The sequence below is a fragment of the Abramis brama genome (assembly GCF_963993115.1).
Source record: "Abramis brama genome assembly, chromosome: 22".
NCBI lineage: Eukaryota > Metazoa > Chordata > Actinopteri > Cypriniformes > Leuciscidae > Abramis > Abramis brama.
This window is the reverse complement of record NC_139984.1, coordinates 25,403,774-25,423,707: the sequence shown is the minus strand read 5'-3', so window position 1 is coordinate 25,423,707 and position 19,934 is coordinate 25,403,774.

The window sequence follows — 19,934 nt, the reverse complement described above, 5'->3', positions numbered from 1 at the left end:
TGTACTGATTAATCTCATATATGATGAGTTTCTTTGAGTTAAATAACGCGCTAGCAAAGTGCTCCAGTTTACCAGTGTTCATTCAGTGTGCGCAGCTCAAATAGCAATGCACGACTAATAATAACTATGATTGGGACTGTCATTACATAACATTAATGAGAACACTATTTTAATAAATCGTGAATTCTTTGGGTTTAGTTGCCGTGTTAACATGAGTTACACATTCTGACTAGCACGCATCTGAGGCAGCGTTGGTGACACGTTGTATTAGTCGTTATATTTGATTATTAAATAAGCCATTTAATAAATTATCAATCACATAGACTAATTTTACAATCCTACTAGTCCTTTATTTAGATTAAAACCCTTCTCATTCATTTGGTGAGGAACATGGCTTTTTGAGCAGCATTTGCACATCCTGTCATGCTTTTGGCTTTACGCCACTGCAGTGGACGCATATTGCAAACGATTAATCGATTAATTAATCGATTGATCATGGGAATTTGTGTAAATTGACATCCCTAGATGCTATTATGTCAATGTGGACTAAAATCTCTGAGGAATGTTTCCAGCACCTTGTTGGATCTATGCCACAAAGAATTAAGGCAGTTCAGAAGGAAAAACAGGGTCCAACCCAGCAAGGTTCACATAATATTATAGCATTAAAAGCACATATGGCTCATAACATTGGCATTTTTGTGTGCTTGTTTTGCTAATGATCATAATCTCGATAATCATATTTGGGGAGTTTGATTGATATTGATGTGAATGTAGTCCTTAAAACATTTCTAGGATAAATTAATGATTACACTTGCAATACACCTATGTGGGCCTGTCTTCACGTGTTTGTGAAAGCGAGAGAGAACACTGGTACATTTTGTGCCCTCCACAGCCCTTTCACTGCCAAACACATCAAATTAGATCAGTGTTGTTGTGTCTTTGGCTACGAACGGGCACCAGAAGGCCCTTTGTGGTTCCTTCCTACTCCCTTTTTTAACATGTCTGCTCCATTACTTTTAAAAATAAAACGAGGCATTATACAGATCACATATACTGTACGAGTTAGTAGCCTTAAGATGTATCCACACAGTATTCACACAGATACAGAGTGTACGGTACATTTTGTGCATGCCTTTGAGACAAAAAGGTACAAACCCTTTCTCTTTGTTCTGAAAAAATATTTTAAAATAGCCTTTAACATGCTTTTATGAACATGATGTCATCGCACTGGGCCAATCGAGAGCCAAGGAGCCGTCTCTCATGATCAGAATATATTATACTTATCACAGAGGGGGTCATAGAGAGAGTGTAAACACTGAGTGTAGTCACATTTCCTTAGCACAAGACAGCACGGCTCACACACTGAAATCTCCATTTGGGCCATAGATTGACTCTCCTCAAGAATGGGAGGGGGTGTTGCTGGGGCCCTTCATCGCTTGGAGGGGTGTTGTGGGGCCCCTCTATCCCCATGCCCAAACACGCTCCACAAGTCTTTCACTCGGCACATTTCAAAATAAGCACGTTCTGGCTCAGTTAGGGACCGTGAAAAAACTCGCTCTCAAATACAGGACTGGCAAAGCACGCTCTGAAAAACGGTTCCTTGAAAACTACCCTCCGACTCACTCTGGCCCCTGTGAGATGAATGAAATGAAAGGAAGACGATTACAGACTCTCGTTTTCTCTTCCAAATTGCTATGCAGGAAAAATCAGTAAATGGATGTCTTGTCTGAAAGAAACAAGTCTTGATATCTATGCACAGTAAATTTGTCTAAAGGATTTTCAAATGGAAAACAAGTCAATTATACTTATTAAGATCAGATTTTATTTTATTTTTGCAAACAACTGCATGCCATTACTAAATGTCAGCTTTTTTCCCTATAGCTTCACACAAATGATTTATACACCACTGCAAAAATGTGCCCTATTTTATTTTATTTAGTCATCATCTTTAGAGCGATTCTACGTTAACTAGGCTACATTTATACTATCACATTTATGAGTTTTGTGTCCTTTCTGTCAATTTCTGTAGTGTACTTAGAAAAATCTGATAAAATTCACTTTTAGCAGAAATACAGAATACAGAATTTTAGTCTTTTGGAAATTCAGACTATTAATGACTCATCCTGCACTACACAGACTTTTATCCAATACAATTCTTTCTGGAATGAGAATGTCCCTCCCCTTTATACCATATATGGTATAAAGTAATGGCTGTGACATAACTAAAAACTATTGGCTATTTAACAATATGACAAGTCATCCCAACTTCCTGTTTTAACAGGAAGTAAAAGTCTGTAAAATCATTTTATGGGGGGTATCTTTGTCAAACTATGAAGGACTCTATAAATCTAGCTTGGTTTTATTTTTTCCTGGCTGCCCCCCAGTGCCGACTCGTCACCTCAGTATGGCTCAATCTGTGGCCACCAGGGCACTTTGCCAAAACTCCTCACAACAGGATTCTGTTCTGATACCCACACGCTGCTTTTTCTGTATGTCCTTCTTTTTTTCTCACTGCATCTCTCTCTCTCTCTCTCTCTCTCTCTCTCTCTCTCTCTCTCTCTTCACCCAGTGCTTGTACTGTGAGGCCCACAGTCTGTCTAAAAGCTGTGCAAGTGTCTGTAAACATGCTGTATGATCTGGCCTCATCATGTCCTCAGAAGACTTTGAGAACAAGGCGTCTTGAATAAATTAACATAAAAACTGTTAAGTGTTTGAACTTTCCCTAATTACATTATTACCATGGGATCCTCATAGACTCCCAGCTCGGTGAAGCGTTTACCTAGAAGTTGTTCAGGTGTGGCGAAAATTACACAAGCGGCACCGCAAGGATTAAAATCAAACTCAAACTGAAAATAAACTTGCTTCGTAAATAAACTCACTTATGTTACCCCAAACCCAATTTCGGTAGTTGAAAAAATTCGCTCTCTCAAAACAGATATGCTCGTCTGTAGAGTAAACACAGCCTTGCATTAAACAGTGTGTGTTTCTATATTCATAAATGATGCCTGTTATGGATGACCTACATTTTTAGAAGTGTTTGCTGAGGTAAGTGTTACTGTCTATGACTGTTGCTTTTACTGATCTGAACAAACCCTGCATCAGTGTTCAATTTAAATCCTTTACCGGTCTGTACAACATACATGATACCTCAAATCGTGCAGCATGTGCTAGTGCTTTTCTAAGTACATTTTTAACTGGTGGACAATAAAGCTGGTAAAAAATGCACAGATTTAGAATAAGAAAAGGACTCGGGAAAGCAGCACTCACATTTTCTTAAGAAATTGTAAAAAAAAAAAAAAAAAAAACCTCTTGCCTTCATTTCTGTCAGTGCCTCAGAATGTGTGTGTGTGTGTGTCTTTAATTCCTTTCTGCCACTCATTAAATTTTGATTAGGAAAAAGACTGAAGTGTGGAATGGAAATATGAAGTGCATAAAACAGGAAAGAGTGGGGAGAAGAGAGAAAGTTTGTCAGCTACAGTGGTGTACAGAGAAAAAACAACACAGAAACCCAATCTCCCAAGAGAACCAGTCACAAAAACACAAGGATATAAAACCACTAAAGACCCGATAGACGGATTCTACTATCACTGTGACAACAGTAACCATAAACAAGAATGAAACTGAGGGTCTAGAGAAGCTCCGCCCCCTCCCTCGCTTCACTTCAAAGATAGCTGATAATGATCCCTGTTACATAACAGTTGGAAGGAGAGCGAGAGAAAAAGAGGCCCATTCTATGTGAGGGTGGATGGGGGCCGTTTTGTATAGGCCAAAAGAATGCCCATAAAGTGCTGCTTTTCACAGTAATTTATGAGTTCGGGGACATGAGGCCTGTGTTATGTTATTTACATTCACTTTTCATTTCTTTTTGCAAAACAACTCATCACGAGCCAAAGGTGAAGCTGTATAAAAACGCGCTCTGCATGTTGGGCTGGTAAAGTTGTGCTCTCTGCCCTCTCAAAGAACTTTTATGAATGTATAGACCCCACTGTGTGCAGTTTGTACAGGGGAACATTTTGCACGATGGTTGCTTTTCAATCACACACACGCACATGTACTCAACGGGGAGCGCTTAAACGCATGCAAAGCGAGCTTTATAGCTTTGTGTTTTTGAGAGGGATATTTGTTGCAAATGTAAAGCAGATTGTAGAAGTTTGTATGTCGCTTGTGCTCTGCCAGAGAAAAAAGCATGCATTTTTCATTAATTTTCAGTTTTGTTCATTAAAGCATATCAAACGGAAACTCAATAGTCCTGCATATAATCGGCTAAAATCTGTATGGAATGATTGAGATGAGTTTTTTTTTTTTTTTTTTTTTACCTCATGAATGCAAAAGCCTTATGCTGTGCTTTTCTGAAGGTGAGGTTCATGTTTGCCCTTAACAGGTTTGTTTATTCAGTGGAAAATAAAAGTGGAAACAGTGAGTTCTTTCACCATGTCTTTACAGTGTGCACACACACACCCATACACCCCGCCCCTCCCCCCCACACACAGATTGACTGATTCAAAACACCCCAGGAGTTCTAATAAACAGTACAGTACACATTTTTGCATGAATGGATGAGCCAGCATACTTTGATAAGCTAAGTCTTTTCTCTAAGTCTTTGATAAGCTAAGGCTAAGTCTTTTCTCACATCCTCAGAAATTGTTTGTTTTAGAACCATCATGGATTGTGAAAAGTGCTAAACAAATAAAACTAAGATGTTTCTATGAACACTCATCATGAGTCATAACTCCAAAATGTATTCATGTCCTGCTTTGGTTGAATTGCCTTTAACTTAAGGTGCTGTCATTTTGGTTATTTTTACATGACATTACAATGCAATGTTCATGTGAGAGAAGTTTGAGTTCATTTTTTTTATAATTTGTAATTATGAGTTTGATAAAGAGGTGGATGGTTTTTACAACCTGGAATCATGTAATTGCTGTAATTCTGACATGATGTGAATGCAGCATTCATAGCAAATATACCATAGATTAGCCATACATCTGAAGTGTGTAGTTTGGTTTTCAAACAGGTTTCCAATTTGCCATTGAGCTGTTGTTGCTGTGTTGGGCTGGTCAGGATGCTCAATTAATGTTTCCAAAGTGCTTACACTTTTCAGAGAAATTGCTTATTTAATTGGCTCTACAAATCAAACTGCAATAGTATTTGAACAATTGAACAAAATTGCAACAAAAAAAATAAATAAAATATAGCTGCGAGCAGCGATTACGGGCCCAAGCCGGTGGCCCTAAAGGCAGGTTACCTAAAGGCACCGGGGTGGCGGTGCCGCCGGCTTTGGCCCTTCATCGCTGCTCGCAGCTATATTTATATATATATATATATATATATATATATATATATATATATATATATATATATATATATATATATATAAGACAGAAACCTTATTACCTTATTCTGATTTTATGATACAGTGAGGAAAATAAGTATTTGAACACCCTGCTATTTTGCAAGTTCTCCCACTTAGAAATCATGGAGGGGTCTGAAATTGTCATCGTAGGTGCATGTCCACTGTGAGAGACATAATCTAAAAAAAAAAATCCAGAAATCACAATGTATGATTTTTTAACTATTTATTTGTATGATACAGCTGCAAATAAGTATTTGAACACCTGAGAAAATCAATGTTAATATTTGGTACAGTAGCCTTTGTTTGCAATTACAGAGGTCAAACGTTTCCTGTAGTTTTTCACCAGGTTTGCACACACTGCAGGAGGGATTTTGGCCCACTCCTCCACACAGATCTTCTCTAGATCAGTCAGGTTTCTGGGCTGTCGCTGAGAAACACGGAGTTTGAGCTCCCTCCAAAGATTCTCTATTGGGTTTAGGTCTGGAGACTGGCTAGGCCACGCCAGAACCTTGATATGCTTCTTACAGAGCCACTCCTTGGTTATCCTGGCTGTGTGCTTCGGGTCATTGTCATGTTGGAAGACCCAGCCTCGACCCATCTTCAGTGCTCTAACTGAGGGAAGGAGGTTGTTCCCAAAAATCTCGCAATACATGTCCCCGGTCATCCTCTCCTTAATACAGTGCAGTCGCCCTGTCCCATGTGCAGAAAAACACCCCCAAAGCATGATGCTACCACCCCCATGCTTCACAGTAGGGATGGTGTTCTTGGGATGGTACTCATCATTCTTCTTCCTCCAAACACGTTTTGTGGAATTATGACCAAAAAGTTATATTTTGGTCTCATCTGACCACATGACTTTCTCCCTGGATCATCCAAATGGTCATTGGCAAACTTAAGACGGGCCTTGACATGTGCTGGTTTAAGCAGGGGAACCTTCCGTGCCATGCATGATTTCAAACCATGACGTCTTAGTGTATTACCAACAGTAACCTTGGAAACGGTGGTCCCAGCTCTTTTCAGGTCATTGACCAGCTCCTCCCGTGTAGTTCTGGGCTGATTTCTCACCTTTCTTAGGATCATTGAGACCCCACGAGGTGAGATCTTGCATGGAGCCCCAGTCCGAGGGAGATTGACAGTCATTGTTTAGCTTCTTCCATTTTCTAATGATTGCTCCAACAGTGGACCTTTTTTCACCAAGCTGCTTGGCAATTTCCCCGTAGCCCTTTCCAGCCTTGTGGAGGTGTACAATTTTGTCTCTAGTGTCTTTGGACAGCTCTTTGGTCTTGGCCATGTTAGTAGTTGGATTCTTACTGATTGTATGGGGTGGACAGGCGTCTTTATGCAGCTAACAACCTCAAACAGGTGCATCTAATTTAGGATAATAAATGGAGTGGAGGTGGACATTTTAAAGGCAGACTAACAGGTCTTTGAGGGTCAGAATTCTAGCTGATAGACAGGTGTTCAAATACTTATTTGCAGCTGTATCATACAAATAAATAGTTAAAAAATCATATATTGTGATTTCTGGATTTTTTTTTTTTAGATTATGTCTCTCACAGTGGACATGCACCTACGATGACAATTTCAGACCCCTCCATGATTTCGAAGTGGGAGAACTTGCAAAATAGCAGGGTGTTCAAATACTTATTTTCCTCACTGTACACTCAAAATATTCCACAACAAATCCTTTAAATTTAATGTAGGCTACATTTTTAGAAGATATGAGGCTTTTAGTGTTTCCTTTTTTGACATTACTTTAATCCCTCGCCATAGCAAAACCGTTTGAGATATTTATTATCCGTTCACAATTTAGCATCTTTAATGTATTTTCATCATGTTGAAAAAGTTTGGTGGGGATAAAATAAACCACTTAAGATGAGTGGGTAAAAATTCAGAGGCCGATTTTGCAAAGAAATCCACATTCAAACCAAAATATCTGACTTCCTGTTGGTCGGAGCTAATGACTGTAAATTAGAAAGTTGTCCGGCTCTGTTCGCAAGAATTCATCCTCAATGTCTTGACTTCATTCACACCGAGTTTCGTGGTGATTGGATGAATTCCCTAGGAGGAGTATTTCACATTCCATTGTATGCGTTTTCCAAACAACGTATAATAACCGACTTCCTGTTGGGCTGGCGTAAAACTTAGAGCACAAAAGTTGTTCGGCCCGATGAGATCTATATGTGTAATGAGTTTCATATTATTACATGCAAGCGTGTTTGATTTATGGACCAAGTTTTCGGACACCATTCCAGGGGGCGCTGTCGAGCCCCCCTGCCACGCCCGGGTACCAGCTTCAGTCCGGCCCTGATGGCCGCAGGTTCTGACGTGTGTGCAAAATTTCAAGAGTTTTTGAGAATGTTAAGGGCCCCAAAAGTGGCAAAAAGGCAGAAAATAAATAAAAAATAAAAAAATAAATAAATAATAATCCTTACGGAAACAATAGGGCCTTCGCCCTTTCAGGGCTTGGGCCCTAATAATGACAAGGTTTAATTTCTAGGATTTGCTGATCTTTCCTCACAATATTGCAGCTATTGTGACTGTTGATTTGGACTGACGTTGCTTGCTCAGCGTTTGCATTTGGAACAGACCTTGAGGTTATCTGAGATTATGTAAACACAAAAAAGGACAAAAAAACAGTAAGTTTTTGTAACTTTAGGCAAGTTCTAGAAGTCTGTCAGCAACCATAAGAGTTAACATGCACTTCCTCTGCTGCGGGATGCGCCGTGTTCAGGGGTAGACAGGTGTGCTTGCCGCTTATAGTGCAGGTATGTGGCATACTTACACGCGGCTCTGGGTGTTTTTCGCACAAGCACGAGAGGGTCAGAGGGACTGGAAATATCCGTAGTACTTCTGTGACTTGGCCGTTTGTATCTCTGTGATGATGGGGTCTAATTTTAAACATGCTGAATAGGAGCGTTGAATCATGAGTGTTAATGCTAAAAGCTACTTTTTCAGGCCGGTGTGTGCGGTGAGTGAGAGCAGCTCTTTAACACCTCAGGCAGGTCTGTGTAAAGTGCCGGCCTCGCCCATCATCAACGGCTTAGAGGAAATGCAGGTCTGGGACAGGGCAGACAGTGCACAATTTCCGTCAGGGACTTTTAGGCTTGACGTCAATACCAGGGACATTACATTAAACCTAATTTTAAAAAATACTTTAAATTGTTGTAAATGTTTGGGCATTTGAATCAACGCACAAGACCGCTCCCTTTCAGTCATTTAAAATTACTGAAACCTCAGATTTATGATGACCAAAGTTTGTTTGGATTTATAGTCAATGCAAGAAAGTAAAATGTTGACTGTTGTCACAAATTAATTGGAAGCTAATATTCTACTTTTCTTCAGAATTAATTATATTTTTTCTTTTGCAGAATTATTTACTCGCCAATACTTTGAATGTGACCGGTTAACATACTTGATGTCTTGAATTTTTCTTTCTGATCTAAACTTACTTGGGCTCATTGGTAGTACCAGAACATATTTTATTTAACATATTAGATTTAATTAAATGACTGGCAATTACACAGAATTATTGGACATCATTTTTGTTTGAAATGATTTTTTGCTTGTTTGATTGCATCACATGGAGCTTTTCTCTTGAGACAAAGTGCTAAAATGTAGAGTGATTTGTCTTCTGGTAAACTGAGTGACTTCATGTTGGCCTTCTTTAACAGTGGCTTCCTTCTAGCCACTCGCACATGGAGGCCAAATCTCTGACACGCTGAGAGATTGTCCAGACATCCACAGTTTCTTCCATTTTGTCCAAAGAATTCTGGCTGCTTGGTCACTTCACTGACAATTGCCCTTCTTGTTCAGTTGTGCAGTTTGGTAGAAGTGCCTGATTTTAATAGTGTATGGGTTGTGTATGTTTTTTTCCATTTTGATATTATGGAACAATCCACAGCTCCTAGCAAGACGTCAGATTCACCAATTATTGTATAACCTTTTCAAGATTTTTTTTCCTACTCCAGATGACGTCTATTCGGATCTAATGCTTTATGCCGAGTTCACATTGCACGATTTTCAAAGTCGTCAGATCACTGTTGGATGGATTGGCGACAGGAGGTTACAGCTCTGACTGGTCCACGAACTACATTTCACAACCAAACACACGTGAGAAGTGATAAGGAAATAACACAAGATCACGAGTGAGACCGGAATTGTTATTAAAAATGGTAGCCCGCAAGATGCTTGGTCCAAAGTTCGACTAAACTTTCCCCCATTTCTTGGGTCCAAATAGACAGAGAAGGAGCCGAAGCCATGCTTTCTGATATTCTGGCATGCCAAATATCTCACGGGCGTCTGCGTCTTTGATAATGCACACTGCGTGATTGTCACTCGTGTGAACGAGCACCGATTTGCCTCCGATTTCTGTCGGCGAGTGAAAATTGGGACAAAAATCGTGCAGTGTGAACTCGGCTTTAGTTGTGGTACAAGGAGGAGCCACTTGAATGAATGAATGAATGAATGAAGCATTTATATAGCGCTTTCATATGTACTACTGTACAACCAAAGCGCTTTACAATCATATCAGGGGATCTCTCCTCAACCATCACCAGTGCACTTGCATACAAACGCAATTGTTGTGACATGATAGTTTGTTCCTCTACTGGTATATTGTATACTACACAAAAGTGTTAAGTCTTGTCACCAGTGAAGTATATAACAGCACATATTATAGTACACATAGCATGGAGAAGTAGTATGTTGTATGCAAATTAGGATAATGCCAAAAATAAAGAACACATGTATTAAAAATGAAAACAGATGTTTAAGGTTATTGAATACCTCCAATATACAATTTAAATGTGCCAATTTATGTGCACCTAAAGACTAACAGAATTGCAAAATAATGATTATTTTCAAACATGTTTTACGATCACTACCGCCGTCTGCCATTGGTCAGTCAAAACTGATAGGTCCGCCCAGTATTCCAATGGAATTCTTCAGAATACCGGAGTGTGGTAAGAAGCCATTGATATATCTTTAGCATTGTGATTTACTCCTCCTCAATGTTTGTTGGAAACTTCAGACTTATCAATTTCATAATTTTCAAATGTTTACTTTTGACATTTAAATTCTACTCTACTGTTAACACTGTGAAGTGTTACTAAAGGAATTGAAATACAGCTAATTTAAATCTGTTTGAAAACACATGATTTACAACAACTCAGTATGGTTCAAATAATCACTCTGAAACTAAGCCTCCACTTCCCACGGTGCACGACATCTCAGTTTCTCTGAACATTCGTGCAGCTTAAATTGAAGTTGAGGGATTTTTTTAGTGCTGCACCATTCCCCACTGAGTCCCTGCAGCCTAAACTGTCCCAGCAGTAATTGCTCTTGGCTGACAGCAGTGTGTTTAGGTAAAACAGCTCGTAAGCCTCACCGGTGGGTATGGAGCCAATTAAGCAGGAATGAGGCTTACTGTATGGATCATAGTAATCATCATTCTATTCTGTTGGTTAAATACTAACTAGAAAATTCATCATGTGTGTTTCTGCGAAAGTGTGTGTACGTTTGAGAGCGTTTTTAACATTTTAGATTTTGGTGTGCCTCACAGTCCATTGACGTGAGAGCCCGGTTTGTTTGATTGGTTTAAAAGCTGTTTTTCAAAAAGGTGTGCACCCAGGAATTGCACCCAAGGCCACATGAAAATAGGAGTTCAGGGTAGGGTTGGGAAATCAAGATTCGGTTCTCATTCTGTACTGGTTCCATTTAAAGCAACAACTACACTGCAGCCGAATGACTTTGAAGATGTTTAGTTTGTTCATGTTTAATTTAATGATGTCTAGAGTCTTTTGCCAATGGAAAAACAATGCAAACATATAGTGCAAGCAGTAAAGCTTGATTCAAAAATGAATCTTTTCAGTGAATTGGTCAGAAAGACTCATGAATCACCCCAGAACTCATGACCTATCAGGTTAAATGTATTTGAATGAATAATTTATTTGTATATGTATGGATATATATACACACACATAGTGTTTGTTTTTCTGTGTAAGATTGATTATACCTGTGCAGTCACATGCAGTCACATGTGTCTAGTACCTGACTAATGTACAGTATGTAAGGACGCACACAGTTGGGTCACAGTGGTGTGACCGTCAGCTGATAAGAGTGGCTGGATACCAGAGCGGCATTCTTTTGGCACTCTCCCCCCTCCACTGTTTCCACAAGCTTTCTGACCCCATGCCAGGATCACAGGGACTCAATCCGAACTAGCAATCCTTGGGCCGGTGGTTTAAAACCTTACTAATGGAGTTGGCATCATTTCTATGATTGAGACACAAGATTGATGGCCAGATTTCAGGCCTTTAATATGAAAGAGTGTGGCCACTGTACCATGTCGAAAGACAGAAGGCCAGTTTGTGATTCAAAAAGCATGTGATTATGGTCTGAGGATCATCCAAAGTCTGAAGGCACATAGCTTCCCACCCACTTTTGCAAGAGGTACGACATGCTGCATGTCACTGCTCTGAATATAAGTAATTTCCTGCCTTTTCAATCAGTTTACATTAAAAGAATTTCACTCAAAAATGTCATCATTTACTTACACTCATGTCATTCCAAGGTCCTGTTTATTGCATAGTTTAATGCGAATATGGTTACTACGATTATAAGCTTAATTGCAGTTTGATCGAAGTATTTACATACATGCAGTTTGAGCGTTTACATGAGGTAAAGGTTATATTGCCAAAATCCGATTATAATCGCATTATGAGGGTGCATGTAAACGCACTGCTTGTTGTCTCCACTGTGGATGACTTTTTGTCCATAGAGCCAGATCAAAACTATCTAGGCCTGGCTATAGAGACGGAAAGAGAACTCTTTCTGTACCCGGGGATTATCTTACCTAGTAAACATGGTAATTTATCTTGATGGGGTTTTAAATTCTGATTTGCGGTGCATGAGTTCTGTGCTTTTACTGTATCCATCTGGATTGAAGCCGCCAGGCGCAGTAACGGAGCTGTGGTTTGAAAGCTTGCAGTCCTCAAAAACACTAAGGCTGCATAACTTCATTATGTGTTTGCTTAGCACAGCATGGCTCGAGGCAGAGGTGCTGTTTCCTGAGCCCCCACAATCACACAAGACCCCCTGCCCACTTATATTCACTGTATGTGGTTGAATATACAAAACAGGGAAATGGCAGGCGAGCATTTCAATTTGACTTATGTGAGTTGGTGTAAATGAGACTAAATTCAACTCCTACCACACACTATAATAAGCTCTCTGCGTAGATCTGATATGTGGATACAAGATTAAAATGATTAAAATGAGTGGTGCCATTGGCAATAACAAACATGCATCTGTGCCTATGAGCAAAGATGGCAGTATTCAGGTCCCATACATGTAGGGGAATCATGTGCCTGCCGAATAATGATTGATCTACCTTCTTGGGGCAGTTACTGAATAGCGTTGATATGTAAATGTAGGCGAGCGGGAGGGCGATTGGATGGTCATATGTTAATGTATTCATGGTTTTGACATTAATACCTTTAAATGTTTTTTTTTACAGGGTGAACTTGTATTCATATTCATAAAAAAATTGTATTTAGTGTTTTCACATACACTACCATTCAAAATTAGGAAAGATCTTTTTTATATTTTTGAAAGGGGTCTCTTAGGCTTAACAAGGCTCCATTTATTTGATGAAAAATACAGTAAAAATAGTAATATTGTGAAATATTCTTATAAATAAGGTAACGTTTTCTATTTGAATAAATTTCCAAATGTAATTTATTCCTGTGATGAATTTTCAGCATCATTACCTCAGTCTTCAGTGTCACCCAAGGACACTGTACAGTTGAGTGATAGTCATAAAAAACAAGACAATTTAGATAATTAGATATTAGATCATTTAAAATTGATTAGAAAAAGCTCATTTAAATAGATACGTTTTAAGACATGATTTAAAAATAGTCAGACAATCCCTTTCTAGTATAAATTGGACATACCCTGGACCCCATAGTGGCTAAATGAACAGAGGGTACAACAAGGGAAATAGATGAAGAAGATCTAAGAGTACGCTTGGGGATGTTAATATGGAGCAAGTCGATATGCAAGAGATATGAGGGTGCAAGATTGTGAAGAGCTTTAAAAGTGAGAAGCTGAATCTTGTACTCTACACTGAAAATGTTTTTCATTGGATTTACTCAATTGAATTATGGACACTGGTTCCACATAATTTTTTTGGGTACACAGTATCCTACATATTCACATTCTTTTATTTTAGATACATGTCTGGATCATGTTAATTCTACACAATCTAATCAAGTTATCTTTACATATTTTTTTTGGTAACATTTTTAATGGTTTATGTTGTTACTTAAATGTGTTTTTGTAATAAACAATAAAAAAAGCTTTCATTTAAACAAATTATTTCATTTATTGAACATTAATTCACTTAAAAATTATGCATGTAAAAACTTACAAAAAGTACTGAATCTACTGATGTATGCATACAGTCTCTATTTTCTAGCTAAACAATCTCATTCAGACCATCAATATATATATATATATATATATATATATATATATATATATATATATATATATATTTTTTTTTTTTTTTTTACAAGATCATCAGCAATATAACATCTCATTTTTCTGCATAACTGCATACCTCTAAACAAATAGAACATGGCACAATTCATTTTTTTCATAAAAAAACCTTTGTTCTCTCAGACTCTTCTACACATTTAATGTGCAGACCTTGTGTAATGTGTTCAAGAAACATCAAAACGGTCACTGAACGAAATTTTATGACATCTTGAAATGACTATGAAAAAACATATTTTTAGAATCTCTTTGGTGATTAAATATCATCAACATGACTTAAAAAACTAGTATGTAAACATGACATTTAACAGGAAGCCAGTGAAAATGATAAAGAACAGGAAAGCGAGAAGGTTCAAGTAATTATATGGGCAGCTGAGTTCTTGACCAACTGATGTTTATGAAGAAGTTTATGAGGTGACCCAAATAGGAGAGAGTTAGAATAATCAATGCGTGAAGTGAGAAGAGTGTGTACAAGAATGGCTGTGGTATTAGATTTGAGAAATGGACAAAGACGGCTGATGTTCCGTAAGTGGATATATCCAGACCGGGTAACATTGTTCACATGTGTTTCAAAAGACAAAGTACTTTCAAGGACCCAGACTCTTAACCTGAGGAGATGGGGAGATTATAGAATTATCGAGAGAAAGTGAAAAGCTGTTGGATTTTGCCAAATTGGATTTAGTGCCAACAAGAAGAAACAGCTTGAAAAAACTGTGTGAAAACTAGGGTTTAATATCTTCTAGACAGTCCAAGAGGGAAGAAGAAAGAAGAGTAGAATTTTTCTAGGAAGACAAATAGAGCTGGGTGTCATCCACATGAAAACTAATACCATATTTCCTAAAAATATAACCAAGAGATAGTAGGTAAATGATAAATAAAAGAGGGCCCAAAACAGAGCCTTGAGGAACAGCAGTGGTAACAGATGAAGAGTATGATCTGAAATTTTTAAGATGGACAAATTGAGTGCGCCCAGAGAGATAAGATCTAAACCAGGTGAGAGAATAATCTATCTAAAAGAACTTAGATGAAGTAGGATAAGTATAGTTAAGAGTCCATAATCAGCTGCCATCAGCAAATCATTAACAACTTTTACCATGGCAGTCTCTGTACTATGCAATGGACAAAAACCGGACTGAAATTTTTCAAACGTTATTTTTTAAAAGGTGAGCACGAACCTAAAATGCAACAATATTTTCCAATATTTTGGAAAGAAAAGGTAGATTGGGCGAAAGTTGGAACTTAACATGTTTCACTCTTTTACTGAACCTATTAATTCCATGAATTCAACATTGCATTAACCTCAAATGATATACAAACGTTTGTACATCTGACAAGTTGTATGTAAAAGTTTATGCTTTGATGTTGTAAAAATTGTTGATGCTGTAAGTAATATTTTACATTTCAGTGTCTATACAAACATACAAAAATGTACCTTTGCGAGAACCATGCTTTATAAAGACGTTTATACGAATTATAATGACATCATGTTGGTTTTTAACGATGTTTTGCGGGCTATTCATAACTTTTATGTGTCTACTAAAATATTAATTATGTGCCATTCAGTATGTCTAAATTTTGAGGATGACACTTAATATATAGCAAAGGAGCGAGAAAACAATCCTGTTTCATAAGCATTTGTGATGCACCATTGGTCAGTCATTATTATTCTGCATGTATTCATTATATAAGGAGAGAAATGTGAAAATATGCCATGATTATATTCTACAGTTCCAAATGAAATCTGGTCATGAATGATAAATTCCAACAGCTGAAGCATTTGTGTGTTTTTTAGACCAATACATTTTAGCTTTTATTGTGTTCGTGCTTGTAATTGTGAATAGTTTAAACCTCTGTAGTGTGTTCTGGGCTAAATGATAGAATTTAACGGGACAGGCTCCATTCATCATCCTGCAAATGAGAGATGAACTTGTATTTTCATGTGTCATTAAGACAAAGGACGCATTATTCTCTCTGCAAAAACGCCACAACATCATCTGTAAAGTATGTTTTTGCTTTTCAGCACATAAGATGGTGTCCATTCATCTTTGATCAATCGTCAGACTGATACATATGAACATGATTTTACTTCTGAGAGATGCATTTTATTACAAATGTGCTGCTGTTCATTGTTACAAAATATTCCACAAATTCAGTCGAGCCGTTCACAATAAATTGACTAAAAAAACAATAATACTGAACATCATATGTCAGGCTATAGTCAACAAAAAGAGATCCAAGCCAGATACCCACCATGTGTCTCTATCATTCCGTTCTCTACAGTCACGCAACAACGCGCTTAAACTGATTTCCATCCCTCACTTTTGAATCCTCATACTGTATTTTGTAATACTGATCCTAATGACCATTGCAGGGATATAGAGAGACAGATTGTGAACAGAGAGAATCGTCTGCTGCAAAAAAAGCTAAAAGAACAAGAGCTGGCAGAGCAGGGCTGATATTCTGCCAGAGACTTCCATAAGAATGTCTGGGGGTGAAACAAAACACACACGCACACACACACACACACACACACACACACACACACACACACACACACACACACACACACAGGTTTCAGGAGAAGCTTTTTTTGTGCCGCACCATTTCATTTAAGCAGGAATCTTGACAATGGGTCTCCTAGCAATTGTGGCTTTGGCAGTTTTGTAAACAGAATTACACAGAAAATAAAAAGAAACGCACAATAGCTAATGACACCTGAGATGGTGAGAGACTGACCAAGGAGAACAACAGAACCAGCTGAAAAAAACTTTTTGGTTTGGGGGAAGAATAATTTCAGCTGGTGTGGGTTCAGAAGTTTATTCTTAAGTGAAAGTTTTTTTACTTATATTCACATGGTTTGTGCAAGGTACTTCAGTAATACAGTAGATTTATCATGTCCAAAAAAGTACGATGGTCGTGCCATGATACAGTATCAGTTAGTAATACTAATTTAAGTACCATGGTAGTACTATGGTACATGACCTAAAAAACTTGATGTTACCGCAGTACATATCTGAAAACCTGTATTGTAAATGTAAAAAACATGGTTGTATCATGTCCTAAAAAACATGGCATTATAGTAAATGTCTAAAAATATGGTATTACAGTACGTCCAAAAAACAAACATGGTGGTACAATGTTCTAATAAAACATTGTATTACTGAAGTACGTCAACCGCCGCCACCCCCCCCCCCAAAAAAAAAACAAAACATGGTGGTACCTTGTCCTAAAACACATGGTATTACCATAGTACATGTCCAAAAACATGGTGGTACCATGTCCTAAAACACATGGTATTACCATAGTACATGTCCAAAAACATGGTGGTACCATGTCCTAAAACACATGGTATTACCATAGTACATGTCCAAAAACATGGTGGTACCATGTCCTAAAAAACATGGCATTACTATAGTACATGTCCGAAAACATGGTATTACCATAGTACATGTTGTACCATGTCCTAAAAAACATGATATTACTATAGTATATGTCCGGAAAAATGGTTAATGTCTAAAACATGGTATCGCCATAGTAAAAAAAACAAAAAAAACATGACTGTGTATAGCTAACATTTTGTACAGATTTTTTTCTTTCTTTTTTACTGTTTGTTATTATTGCCATTTCAGGTACAGTGTAGGGATGGTGAAAACATACAGTATTTTAGTGGGCAAGTTTCAAGCCAACTCCATGTGACCATCCTGCTTAGATATTAGTCAAATTGTGAACCATGTGTGATCCTTGTTTTCAGATGACTGGACTGCAGGCAGTGAAATCTCATCAGGCTTCTGTGTGGAGGTCAAGAAACCCAGAGAAGAGCATCTCTGAGGAGAAACAACCCTTCAGAGCCTCTTTCTTTACTGCGATGTTATGGACCAGGTGTTTCACTTTAGATACAGTATACTTGAAATATCACTCTTTTAAATGTCTTTCTTTTTAAGACCTTTTAGTCTTATAGCAAGTATCCATATCAAATATCTCAGAGATGGTAAACGAATAGAAGATCAATGCCTGGTTCCAAAGATCCACATTACACGCGTTTCAGCATTTTAATGATTGTATTAAATGACTTCTCAGATGATTCTATCCTTTATCATGCTGCTACTATGTGTTATATATCATTACATAATATTGCTAGTAAAACAATGACTCGCATAGCAAATTATGTTCATTTCCCCATTAAACCCTGAAGACTGAAGCCACACTTTGGCAGTAATTCAAATACTAGTAAGTAGGCCTACTTACTTCCTGGTAAGTGTTTTTCTAAGAACGATAATGCGATTGCATGGAATGTGGGCCTGCTCAACCAAGCACAAGCAATATTGTCACATGAAACTTTACAAGGGCTCAATAAGCTGAAGAAGAATAAACATCTTCTAAAGCCCAATGAAAATGTATTTTAGTTCTACACTGCAAACATTCTAGTCTTGATAAGTATTTTAGTCTAATTGTCCAACTAAAATATCTAAAACATTCAAAATATCTAAAAAAAAATATAAAGAAATATCTCAAACACAACAAAATATATTTAATATTAAGATATTAAGACTTGTTTTTTATTGATTGTATCTTAAATACAGTACTGTAAATGTATTTTGTCTTACTGCACTGGCAGATTTATTTGTTATCAACTTGTTTATATTAAAAATGTTTAAAAAACATCTCCAAAGTTTGGGGTCGGTAAGATTTTTAAAATGTTTTTGAATGTCTCTTATTTCCACGAAGACTGCATTGATTAAAGTAAAAACAGTAATATTGTAAAATATTATTACAATTTAAAATAACTGTTTCTGTATTTGAATATATGAGTTTTCAGCATCATTACTCCAAACTTCAGTGTCACATGATCCTTTCACTCATTTATATGCTTATTTGCCGCTCAGGAAACATTTCCGATTATTATCAATGTTGAAAGCAGTTGTGCAGCTGAATATTTTTGTGCAAACAGTGATAATTTTTTCAGGATTCTTTGATTAATAGAAAGTTAAAAAGAACAGCATTTATTTACAATAGAATTCTAAATGTCACTTTTGATCAATTTAATGTGTTCTTGCTGAATAAAAGTATTAATTTTAAAACTTTTAAAAAAGTGTATATAGTCTATATTATAGTTAAGATCTAAGAAAAGTCTTAATATCTTATGCAGTAAATGTATCTTGTCTAAATATTTTTACTGGAAAGCAAGTCAAAAAGAAAAAATAATTCAGTGTATACATTTCACTGCAAAAACAAGTTCCATCCTTTTAGTCATATTTTCATTTTACTTTGTTTTCAACAATCAGTTCTCTATGCAGAGTTTCTGTAATAGTCATCCACTGAATGTATTTCCATTCTAAATTCATTCGAACATTCTTTTTTTAAATGCCGAATAGTTATCACAGCACTGCAAGAGCCCCGTTTCTGAAACACCTCTTCAAATACACCTCGCTGTTTAAAGCTCCGAAGCACTCTGGACTCTTAACACTTTCACTTCATTACTCTTGGCATCAAATCATCTTGTTTTTGAACTGTTGTAAAGTACAGTTTTTTCCTCAAACTCCTCTGCCACACTATTTACTAGTCTTTTGCGGGTCAACCCAAATGTGAGCGCTATTTCAATTAAAGTTAATTCAAATGCTGACTCACCGCCCCGCTGATTGAGAACAGTTGTTGTTAACAGTTTTCTGAAAGGTGACATTATTAAGCTTCCAGAAGCGTTAAACTTTTGGCTTCAGGAGGTCTGGCAGCTCGCCTTCCTGACTTTTGCTTTTTATCTGTCTCCTGCATCTTTTCTCTCTTCCCCTTTTAATTTAGCGTCAGCGTTTTTTGGCTTGTGTACCTCATTATTTCATAGGTTTGTTTAGGTTGGAGTGGGACGTGGGTGTGCTCTCTGCACTGATATCACTCCATTGAGCTTGACTTTTTCACAGAAGAGATCAGTCCTCTGGTTAAAGGCTCTTTTTTCTCTTCACTCTGCAGGTTTTGGCCCCTGGGAAATGCTATCATAGACTCAAGTCACAGAACCCAAAGCGCCAACTGT